This window comes from Jaculus jaculus, chromosome 5, assembly GCF_020740685.1.
Source record: "Jaculus jaculus isolate mJacJac1 chromosome 5, mJacJac1.mat.Y.cur, whole genome shotgun sequence".
NCBI classification, from domain to species: Eukaryota; Metazoa; Chordata; class Mammalia; order Rodentia; family Dipodidae; genus Jaculus; species Jaculus jaculus.
Window position 1 is genome coordinate 104,712,306 of NC_059106.1, and position 12,199 is coordinate 104,724,504.

Below are 12,199 nucleotides of genomic sequence, written 5' to 3' on the forward strand. Positions count from 1 at the left end.
TTCACTGCAGGCTGGCTGGTCTGCAAGTTTCCAGGAGTCTCAGGTCTCCACCTTCCACCTCCCAGCAGGAGGACTGGGATTATAGACACTTGCTACTGAGTCTGGCTTTACAAAGGTTATAGGGATCTGAACTCAGAATGTCAGATTTACATAATCTGATCTGCTGAGCCTCCTCCCCAGAGTGTGTGTGTGTGTGTGTGTGTGATTCTATGTAGTCCTCACTGTCCTGAAACTTAGGATCGTGCTGCCTCAGACTCTGCCTCCTGAGGGCTGGGAATACAGGCATGTGCCACCATGCCCAGTTTGTTTCAGGTTTTCCTCCCTGTCTCAGAGCAGTACTATCTAACAGAAATGTTCTATGTCTGTGTCAGCCAGCATAGTAGCCACTAGCCACATGTAGCAGTGGAGATGTAAATGATTCTGGTACAACTGAGGAAATAAATTTTAAATGAAATTAACTTTTATTTTTGTGTAGTATTAGGGATGGATCTTTGTGCATACTAGGCAAGAGCTCTACCACTGAGGTACACACCTAAGACAAACTGATTTAACTTTATATAACCTCTCCTAACTCAAGGTAGGATCCAGAATTCAAAGCCAGTCTTTTCTAAATAGCAAGACCATATCTCTATATAAATGAATGAATAATTGCATACATACATAAATAAGTAATTTAAATAGCATCATGTAGCCATGATAATGTGCACTGACGGATAAAATTTCCAGGCTGTGTGTTTAAGACAAAAATACTGTGGTACTAGGGGATTGAACCTAGGGCCTCCCACATACTAATTAAGTACTCATTACTAAGCCACACTCTCAGCCCCTCACTGGAGAATTGTAGGCAGGTGCTCTACTTCTGAGCTATATCTCTAACCTTTTTGATTTCTTTCTTTTATTAAAATTTTTTGTGTTTATTCCTTTTTTAAAACTTCTTTTATTGACAACTTCCATAATTATAGACAATAAACCATAGTTCCTTTCCCTCCCACACTTTACCCTTCACAAATCCACTCTATCATACCTCTTCCCCTTTTAATTAGTCTGTCTTTTATTCTCATGCCATCAGCTTTTCCTCCTATTATAAAGGTCTTGTATAGGTCATGTGAGGTCATGGATATCCAAGGCCATTTTGTGTCTGGAAAAGTGCATTGTATTGTAAGCAGTCCTGCCCTTCCTTTGGCTCTTACATTCTTTCTCCAATTGACCCTGAGCCTTGGAGGGTGTGATAGAGATGTTTCAGTGCCGAGCACTCCTTTGTCACTTCTCAGCACTGCGGTGCATTTTGAGTCATTCCAGTGGTTACCACAATCTGAAAAGAAAAGTTTCTCTAACCAAAAGTACGAGTAGCATTACTATATGGGTATGAATGTTAAGGAAAGTGCTTACAGGGCAGTTTGCTAAGCATAATATATGCATATAGTCAGACAACTGCAGGTATTTTACCCCTAGGACTCATGACCTCTCCTGTCATAGGGTTTTGACTAGGTTTTTAGTACCAGGCATGTATACCCTCCTATGGAGCAGACTTCCAGTCTAATTAGAGAGCAGTTGGTATCCCCATAATAGACATACCACTATTGCACCCATTGGGCCATTTGGTCTAGCTGGCCAAACTTAAGGCTTGCAGTGTCCACTGTTGTTTATCACTACTAATGACTTCTTTCTCCCATAGGGCTGCATGCAGCATAGCATTTTTCAATTTTTTGTGAGCTGGTCTACATGGAGGAGGTTTTTAGCTCAGCTCCAGCTTGATGTCTCAATGACCTTGCAGCCCAAGCATGTGGAGTCTTCAGCAATAGGGTCTTACCATCTAGGTCTGGTGGAAAATCAAGAGCCTTAGCAATGGCCTGTACTTTTGGGAGGGCATCAGGAGACTTCCTGGCCAACAACTCACTGGAAGATATCCCAGCCCTGACACTAAAATTGTTTTAGTAATAATCTGGCTTCTGGGTACACCATTATCTGAAAAAGTAGGTTTCCATGTGACTTATTCATAACATCTTAAATTTTGATTGACCCCTTGCCCTTCCTTTTCTTAGTCTCTTCCACTGATTTCAGTTAGGCCATTTACTCCCTGGTAATCAGTTCATCTACTTACATATATACAATACCATCTCCTTAGTCCTTCCCTCTCCTCCCTCCCTTATAGTCCCTTTCAAGCTTACTGGCTCTGCTACTGATTTTTCCAACTCATATACTTCTTTTTTTTTTTTTTTTTTTTTTTTTGAGGTAGGGTCTTACTATAGCCCAGGCTGGCCTGGAATTTACTATGCATTCTCTCAGGCTGACTTTGAAGTGATTTCATGGGTCTGAATATATCAAATATATCATGCTGGCTATGGTGGTGTATGTCTTTCATCCCAACACTTGGGTAGTAGAGGCAGGAAGGTCAGAAGTGTAAAGTCAGCTTTAGCAACATAGCAAGTTTGAGGCCAGCCTGAGTTACATGAGACACTGCCTCAAAAAAAAAAAAAAAAAGAAAGAAAGTGGGACTGGAGAGTTGACTCAACAATTTAGTGTACTCCCTGCATGAGGTCCTGAGACATCTGAGTTAAAATCTCCAGAATTCATAACCATCTGGGGGGTTATGCCTACCTTTAACTCTAGTCTTGTGGGGAGCAGAAACTGGAAAATCACTGAAGTTCATGAAGGGCCATCTCGGGTCAGTAAAAGGCCTTGTTGTCTCAACAAATAAAAAGATGGGTCAGTGATGGATGGGGACAGTTAATGGTAATGTTTTTCTGCAACTTCTTCAGGCAAGAGCACAACCACCACATCAGCATATATATGTGCACATAACACCCCCACCCCCACCACAATTTATGAAAATATATATATATATATATTTGAACTCAGACTCTTCCTATCTAAGAACTCCTAAATACTAGAAGTATAGCTCTCCCTTGGTCTTAAAGCCTCCCTAATTTACCCCACCCCACCACCCATGATGCTGGGATCCCCACGGTTTCTTACTCTGGCTTGGCCCTGTCTGTTTGGGGGGAGACCCAGAGTCAACCATGAGTATTTCAAGCCCCACAGAAGAAGAGTTCCCAGAAGAAAAGCCCAAGATTGGACCAGTCAGGCAAGCATGGTTAGCGAGGTTTTATAAGGAGGTATGTTAATCACATTTCCAGCATGGGAGTGTGTGGGAAGCAGAGTGGTCACTCTTATGGTGGTTAAGAAGGAGAGGGTCAAGAGGGAGATGAGGTAGGAAAGAGAGATGCATTACTAGCTTTTCTTACTGTTACAATAAAATACCTGAAAGAATAAACTTAAGGAAGGAAGGGTTTATTTTGGCTCATGGTTTGAGGTTAAAGTCCATCATGGTGGGGAAGACATTTTGCCAGGAGCTTGAGACAGTTTGTCACATCTCATCCACAGTGAGGAAGCAGAGAGATGAATGCTCGTACTCAGCTCCTGGTGTCACCCACAGTTATAATAGGTCTTCCTACTTCAGTTTACCTAAGCTAGAAATCCCTCACAGTTATGTACAGAGATTTGTTTTTATGGGACTCTAAATCCTGTCAAGTTGACAACCAAGATTAACCATCACAAGGGAAGAGAAAGGAGGAAGAAGGAGGGAGGGCAGAAAAGAGAAAAGAGGAAGGAAGGAAGAATGAAAGTGAGGGAGAAAGGAGAGAGGGAAGAAAGATGGAGGGAAGAAAAAGAGAAGGATACAAGGAAAAGGGAAAGAATAAAGAAGAAGGGGAGAGGAGAGAAGAGAGAGAAAGGGAGAAGTAGGGTAAGAGAGAGAGGGAGAGACTGAGACTGGATAGGGTCATACTCCTTAAATGCACAACCTCAGTGACCACCTAAAGATTCCATCACCTCCTGTAGCCCAACTTAGGAATCCATCAGCTTATTAATCCACTCCTGAAGTCAGCCCTTGTGATACAGTCATGGTCCATGGTCTTATTCCTACCCCAAACATTGCATTGAGGGACCAAGTCTTCTGCAAATGAGCTTTTGGGGGACATTTATGATCCAAATCACAGTAAAGAATTTCACTTGATCCCGGGGTTGAAAGATACCTGAGAGCCAGGCATAGTGGCACACCCTTGTCATTCTAGCACTGCAAAGCTGAAGGACCTAAATAGGGATAAGAGAGATCTTCTTGGCTATGATGTGAAGTGCCTTCTGTGAGGCTGTGTTGAGCATGATAACATGGGACTGGAGAGATGGCTTAGCGGTTAAGCGCTTGCCTGTCAAGCCTAAGGACTCCGGTTCGAGACTTGATTCCCCAGGACCCATGTTAGCCAGATGCACAAGGGGCACATGTGTCTGGAGGTCCTTTGCAGTGGCTAGAGGCCCTGGCGTGCCCATTCTCTATCTATCTATATGCCTCTTTCTCTCTCTGTCTGTCTCTCTCAAATAAATAAATAAAAAACAACAACAAAAAAGAACATGCCCAGACACATGGCTGCCTGAGGAATTTGTTTCACTAAATACTTCAAACCTATCAGCATCTATATTACAATGCCATTGTGAAACTAAATATTCTTTTTTTTTTCTAAAAAACATTTGAGACAGGCTGAACCAAAGTTTATATTCCTCTTTGTTTAGGCTCCCAAGTGTTGGAATGACAGGCATGTACCTCCACTGCAACTTCACCTAGTCCTTAGCATGAACATTTTTATGATTATGCTAATGTATGTACAGTGGAGACCAGAGGACAACCTTAGTTGTTATCCTTAGGAACTCCATCACCTTTAAAAAAAAATTTTTTTTTTTTTGAGACAAGCTCACCAATTCCAATTAGACTAGACTGGCTGGTCAGAAAACCCAGGGCTCCCCAAGTCTCTACCTACCCATTGTCCATCTGTCATTGTCTCTCCAGAGCTGGGATTACAGGTATGTATCACCACAGCTTGCATTTTTACATGGGCAATAAGGTTTGAACTCAGGTCCTCAGGCCTATGAGGCAAACGTTTGCTATCTGCTCAGCCCTAGTATTAATTTTGTAAGTTGAATAGTAGTGTGAAAGGTCCTTGGGCAGGAATGAGGTAAGTGAGCCTTCCTGGGAGGCTGGGGAATGGTGATGGGGCCTGAGTATGGAGGGCAGGAGTGTAACTGAACATAAAGGACTGAGGTAAAGCAAAGCCCTACATCTTAACACCCTCCTTGGGGTCTTAGTGTTGGAATATTCCACATAATATATTCATGTCTAAGTGCATAACTGGTCATTCTAACTCTGTAAACAGCCCATTCTAAGCCATGAGGGCCACCCAAGGTCTAGTATAGGACTGGCAGTGGCTATCTATAAACACCCCTCTTTGCCACAGTATATGATGTGTTAAGGAATACACACGATGTGTAACATGAGTCAGGTGATCCCAGCTGGGAAGGGAACCTGTGTTGAGTGAGTGATGTATGAGTGGGGTGTGAATTGATTTTCTTTTTCACAACCTGATGCATTTCTAGCTAGACTGAACACAGAGCAATCCTCCACATGCACAGGCCTGATGTCTGAGTGATACTGGAGCTCCCAGAGATTCATGGGAGTACTGGAGATCAGTCTTGAATATTCAGGCCCCTGGGAAGAGGCAAGGCAGAGCTCCTCTGCCAAACTGTCCCATCCCTGGGCCTCTTAGTACAAAGCCCTGTTCTCTCTCTCCTTCCTTGCTGGGATATTTTTAGCCAGTAAGGATTATCAGCTGTGTTCAGGTGGCGGGGGAGGACTGGGAGTGGGGCCAGCTAGGCTTCAAAGAGCAGGCTGGCTGGAGGGGGTGACTCAGGGGTGGTGGGAGGACTGGGGGCAGGTGGTAGGGAAGAAAAGCTGAAGCTGAGCACTCTGGTGTAGCCACCCACATGGTGATTCTCTAGATGACCTGGCTCCCTCGTTTTGCAACTGCTGTGCTCCAGCCCTGCCTGAACTCATGAGCTACAGCATCCAGGAAAGGACACAGAGGTCAAGAGCGTTTCCAGCCAGTGTAAGGCTGCTGGGAACTACTCAAAGAATCATGTAGAAATCTCATGGTGGCCACATCTGTTTGTCTTCCCAGCATTCCAGAGGTGGAGGCAAGAGGATCAGGAGTTCAAGGTTGTCCTTAGCTATGTAGAAAGTTTGAGGCCAGCCTGGGTTCCATGAGACCCTGTCACAAAAAAGCAAGCAAACAAACCAAAAGTGGTGAATACTCGCCTACCATGTGAAAGGCCATGAATTTCATCCCCAGTACTATAAATAATAATAATAATACTAAATAACAAAACAATAATGATGATGATGCCAGGCAAAGTGACACATGCCTGTCATCAGACAGAAGGATTGCTAGTACCAGGCCAAACTGGGCTACATAGGGAAATCCTGTATTTAAATAATGAGGGCCAGCAGCAATGAGAAAGTAACTGCTATAGAACATTGGTCCAGAGCCAGGCATGGTGGCACATGGCTTTACTCCAAGCACTTGGAAGAGAGAAAATTGGTCCAGAGAAAAACAAAAAGAAAAAAGAAAAAAATTGGTCCTGAGAAATGAGGTTCTTACTGCAATAAGCTTGACCATGTGCCATGTGGTCTTTTCTTTTCTTTGTTTTGTTTTTCAAGGAAGGATTTCACTCTACCCCAGGCTGACGTGGGATTCACTATGTAGTCTCAGGGTGGCCTCAAACTCATGGTGATCCTTCTACTTCTGCCTCCCAAGTGCTGGGATTAAAGGGTGGCTCCACCATGCCCACCATTGATTTTTTTTTTTTTCTTCTTGACAACTTCCCTAATTGTAAGCAATCTCTCATGGTAATTCTCTTTCTTCCCCCACTTTTCCCTTTGAAACTCCACTCTCCATCATATCTCCTCCCCCTCTCAACCATCAGTCTCTCTTTTATTTTGATGTCATGATCTTTTCCTCCTGTTATGATGGTCTTGTGTAGGTAGTGTCAGGCACTGTGAGGTCATGGATGTCCTGGCCATTTTGTGTCTGGAGGAGCATATTGTAAGGAGTCCAACCCTTCCTTTGGCTCTTAACATTCTTTTCTCCACCTCTTCCATAATGGACCCTGAGCCGTGGAAGGTTTGATAGAGACATTTCAGTGCTGAGCACTCCTCTGTCACTTCTCAGCACCCATCCCAAGTCATCCCAAGGTCACTGCCATCTGAAAAGAGAAGGTTCTCTAACCCAAAGTGAGAGTAGCATTAATATATGGGTATAAACATTGAGAAGTGCTTACTGGGCAGTTTGGTGAGTATAGTATATACATTTAGCAGAACACCAGCAGATGTTACACTCCTAAGGCTCATGACTACCCCTGTTGTAGATTTTTCAGTATCAGGGATGTATTCTTTCCCATGGAGCACGCTTCCAGTCCAATTAGAGGGCAGTTGGTTTCCCCCATAGCAGACGTGCCACTATTGCACCCTTTGGCTCATTTGGCCAAATATAAGGTGTGATGGTTTGATTCAGGTGTCCCCATAAACTTAGGTGTTCTGAATGCCAGGCTCCCAGCTGATGGAGATTTGGGAATTAACGCTTCCTGGAGGCAGTGTATTGTTGGGGGTGGGCTTATGGGTATTATAGCCAGTGTCCCCTTGCCAGTGTTTGGCACCCTCTCCTTTTCCTGTTATCTACTTTATGTGGGTCGGGGGTGATGTCCACCCTCTGCTCATGCCATTGGTTTCCTATACCATCATGGAGCTTCCTCTTGAGCCTGTAAGCCAAAATAAACCTATTTTTCCCACACACACACAAAAATGAGGGCTAGGGTGTGACCTGGCAGTAAAACTCCTGCCTGGAATCATAAATTTATCAGCTTGGGGCTGGAGGTGTGACTCATGGGTGAAGTGCCTGCCTAAAATCCTTCAGTGAGGAGCTGGGTACATGGTTCAGCAGTAGAGTACCTGCCTAGAGTCTCCCAGTGAGGGGTTGGGAGTATATCTCAGTGGTGAACACATCCTAGCATGTTCAAGACCCTGGGCTCCATGCCAAGCACTGCAAAAAAAAAGTTCATCCTCTGTCCCATCATCTCTCCCATGCCCCCATCTCCACTGAGTCACGTGTGTCCACTTCACTGCAGACATCATTACCAACTTTCTTATGTAAGAAAGAGGGGTTGTTGATCCCATTTAGAGATGAAGAAATTGAGGCACAGAGAGGTCAAGTTACCTGCCCTCAAGGTTACATGACTAGTGAGTGAGGCAGGAATTAAATAAGATGTGATGTCAGTATGGAGTGATTATGAGCACAGGCACTCCCTGTGATCTGTCCTGTTCCAGTCCACACCATAGTCTGATAAAGAAGGAATCTTCTGAACCCATTTTTCTGACTGGACAGACATGTCTTTGAAGATTGTGTTACCAGAAATGAATAGAGAAGCTGGATTCCAAAAGAAAAACTGAAAACTCTACCTGCATTCTTTAATCTCACTTCCTCTCTTCTTTATTGGGGGTATGTATGATGGTTTGATTTAGGTGTCTCCCATAAACTTATATATTCTGAATGTGAGGTCCCCAGCTGATGGTAGTTTGGGAATTGGAGCCCCCTGGAGATGCTGTGATTTGGGCTGTGGGCTTTTGGTTGTTATAGCCAGCTTCCTCTTGCCAGTGTTTGCCACACTCTCCTGCTGCTGTTGTCAATCTGATGTTGGCCAGGAGGTGATGTCTACCCTCTGGTCATGCCATCATTTCCCCCTGCCATCATGGAATTTCCCCTTGAGTTTGTGGGCCAAAATCAGCCCTCTCCTCCCACAAACTGCTCTTGGTCTAGGGTGTAATGCTAGCAACAAGGAGCTGACTGCAGCGGTGGGGGGGAGGGAGGGGTGGTGGGATGTGTGTTTGTGTGTGTAGATGAGCATGCCCCATATGCAAATGTTCAGGGACCAGAGGAGAACATTTGGTGTTCCTTCTCTCTTCCACCTTTTCCCCTGAGATAGTCTCTCATATCTTTTATAGAGCTGCTGGTGATCTGACTAAGGTTCTCATACTTAACAAGCAAGTGCTCTTACTCTTAGAGCCACCCCCAGTCCTGAGTTCCTCTCTTCTTTATGAAGTTTTGGCCTTGCAGACCAGGAATACCCAATTGTAGCCATGCCTGAAACTGTTCTGTAAGCAGGCCTTGCCTAGATATCTCACTCATAAGTTCTATTTCATTAATTTGTGAAGAGATTGAGACCCCTAAAACCTTGATGTGTTGGAGCCAGGAGACAAATCCACCTGCCAGGCTTCCATCCTTTATCTTCTCAAACTACATGATTTAAGGAAAGGGTCAAGGAGTGGTCAGAGACAGGTAGGTGAGAGGACAAGACTTTCAGATCTCTGCAATCATGGCATGTCAAGCTGAAGGCCCCTTTGAGCCCTATCTAAGGCAGAACGTGAATTTCTGTCTCTTGTCTGACTTGGGGCCAAGGAGTACAGGGCCTTCTTCAGCCGAGGGGACTAGAGTTTTGTCACAGGTGGTCTCTGGGTGTTTTTAGATTCTTGGCACCTTATTCTAACAATTGGGAAGGATATACACAGGAAGTAGAGCAGCAGGAAACTTGATGAAGGGCAAAGTGATAGTACACTGCTAAGAAGTGCATTGGCCCTCTGAGTGGCAAAGTACTGAAGGGCCTTGATTATTGTTTGGGCATTCTCCTTGTAGAATCTAGGGAAAGAAGAAGCTGCTTGTGAGGGGCATAGTTTGGGTGGTTCCCAATCATGCATAGGCATACAATGGTAAATAGGACATTCTCCCTAAAAATTCACTCAGAGAACACAGGTTGTCTTAGTGTGCATGTTTAGTTTAGGCTTGTTTAGGCTACAATTAGTTTAGGCTAGATCCCCCATCTCCTAATCTTGGAACATATTTAAATAGAAGCAGCCCACCAGAGAGGAGTTAGTAAAAGTTATTAGATGGGGAGAGACTTATTCTGTTGTTTGAAGTGGTGTGTACATATAGCTCAATGCAAATAGGGATCCTGGGTTGCTAATAGTTTGCTAGGTGCATTGATAGAAAAGGGTGTGTTTAATAATTATGTCAAGTGGCATCCCAGATTATTAAACTATTCCTGATATATGCTTTTTTTCCCTCCTCCCACACATACCTAGGACTGATTAGCCAGATTTTCTTGTTACAGTAAAGGAGGTGAGGCTGAGGGTGTTTTAACTGTTTTAAAGGCAAACAGAAAGTGCCTCCAGGAAGAGGTGACAACTGAACTTTTTTTTTTTTTTTTTGAAAGATATGAGTTTTCAAAATAGACAAAGAAGTTGTCTAAGCCATGTGAAAACTGAGTTTGGGCTTTATACCCCAATCTGAAGACCCTTAGGTTGAGGGGAAAATCATGGGTCTTGGGAACTGGCCTGCACTCGGTGTCCTTTGGATGGGTAGAATGGTCCTGCTGTGACTTTGGCTCTGCCATGAAATTGGCCATGTGCCTTCCTGTAAGCATTTGTGTGTCAGGTATGCATATGTGCATGTAGAGGCCAGTGGACAGCCTTGGGTGTTATTCTTAGGTGCCTTCTACCTGTTTTTGAGAAAGTGTCTTTCACTGGTCTAGAACTTGCCAATTAGGATAGACTAGTTGGCCAGCCCTCTAAAGTCCCATCTGTTTCTGCCTTCTCAGTGCAAGGATTGCAAAGGTTCTGAGGATTGAACTCATATCCTTATGCTTTCAAGGCAAGCACTTTACCAACTAAGCTATTCCCCAACCCTGGGCACATGCTTTGAACCTCATTGGGTATACAGATCAAGCCAAATTTGCCTGTTTGTAAGTAGGCTTTCCTTTTCTAGAAAGGTCCACCACCTGGGTGTTGTCATGCGTCTAGACTAGCTACACATTGATAACTGACTTCTTGTATCCTACCCCTAGCATCTGATACTGATTAACTATGGACACTCTACAGTGTAGTCATCAGCCTCTTTTCCCCCTTACTTTTTCCTCTCTTCCCTTCTCTTCCTTTTTTTCTATCCTTTCCCTCTCCCTTTACTTTTCCCTTTTCTCCATTTTCCTTCTCTTCCCTCCTGTCTTTCCCTTCCACCTTCTTCCTTCCCTTCCATTTTCTTCCATCCATTCCTTCCTTCCTTCCTTCCTTCCTTCTTTCCTTCCTTCCTTCCTTCCTTCCTTTCTCTCTCTCTCTCTTTCTTTCTTTCTTTTGGTCTGGTCTATATGTGTGCTTATTCATATAGGCATGGGCACATGTACACGTGTGTATACATGCATATGGAAGCCAGAAGTTGATGTCAGGTATCTACTTGAACCTTGAGCTCATTTGTTAGGCTAGTTTAGCCAGCTTGCCCTGAGGATCCCAGACTCTACCACTTCCTGAGCACTGGGATGACTGGCAGAATATTACACTTATGCAACATTTATATGGGTTCAGGGAATTCATACTCTGGTCATCACACTTGTGTGGCAGATACTTTATCCACTGAGTCATCTCTCCAGTTTCTTTATTTTCATTTTTTGCATAGTGTATTAAAATATATCCCAGGCTACCCTCATAATTGCTATTCCCCTGCCTCAGCCTCCCAAGTGCTAGAATTATTGGTATTTACCACAACAGCAGGCTGTCAGTATCTTTCTTCATATATACCCCCTTCCTAAGGGGTCCATCCATCCATTATTCCACACATCCATCATAGATGTCAGCATAGTCATCACCCTATGCTGACAGGTCCTGCCCAGCTCCACCCACAGGGGGTCCCTAAGAATAGAACCTACCTCCTCCTTGTGTCCATGGGTATACTTGGGTGCCTTTCTGCTTATCTTATGTTTAGCCCAGCCTCTGCCTTGAAGTTGTCTTAAGCTGATGTGGAGCAGCTGGTTCCTCAGATTATAACTCTGAGAGGTTCAGAGCCAGTGGCAAATTGAGGTTGCAGATGGAATTAAGGCTGCTAGTCAGATAACTTTGACATGAAGGTCACACTAGATTACTCAGGCCTGATGTCATCATGACATTATTTATTAAAGAGAGGCAGGATGGTCAGGGTCAGAGAAAGACAGAGAGACACTGCTCAGCTAGCTGGCTCAAGCTCTGAACAGGGGAAAGGATCTGCCAGCTAAGGGATGTGGGGTCTCTAGACAGTGGAAAAGGTGGGAACTGGATTCTTCTAGTGCCTCCCCAGGAGGGACTAGCCCTGTTTTTATCTAGTGGAGATGTATTTTAGACTTCAGACCTTCAGAACTGTCAGATCATAAATTTTTGTGTTTAAAACCATCAAGTTTATGGTAATTTGCAAGCATAGACATAGAAAACCAACTGAGCATCATAGATTTATTTTGCCTGATTTTG

At 44.1% G+C, this 12,199-nt stretch overlaps 1 protein-coding gene across 8 annotated transcripts in view; it reads left to right on the forward strand.

The window, feature by feature from the left end:
- Cers4 (ceramide synthase 4) overlaps window positions 1-12,199 on the forward strand; it is a 32,952-nt gene that overhangs the window by 9,063 nt on the left and 11,690 nt on the right. Inside the window, exon 1 of one of the 8 annotated variants that reach the window (XM_045149362.1) lies at window positions 8,357-8,378. The exons of the other annotated variants lie outside the window; for them this stretch is intronic. The gene's annotated coding sequence lies outside the window, so the exon portion shown is untranslated. Of the gene's footprint in view, window positions 1-8,356; window positions 8,379-12,199 lie in introns of those variants that run through there. 8 annotated transcript variants of the gene reach the window in all.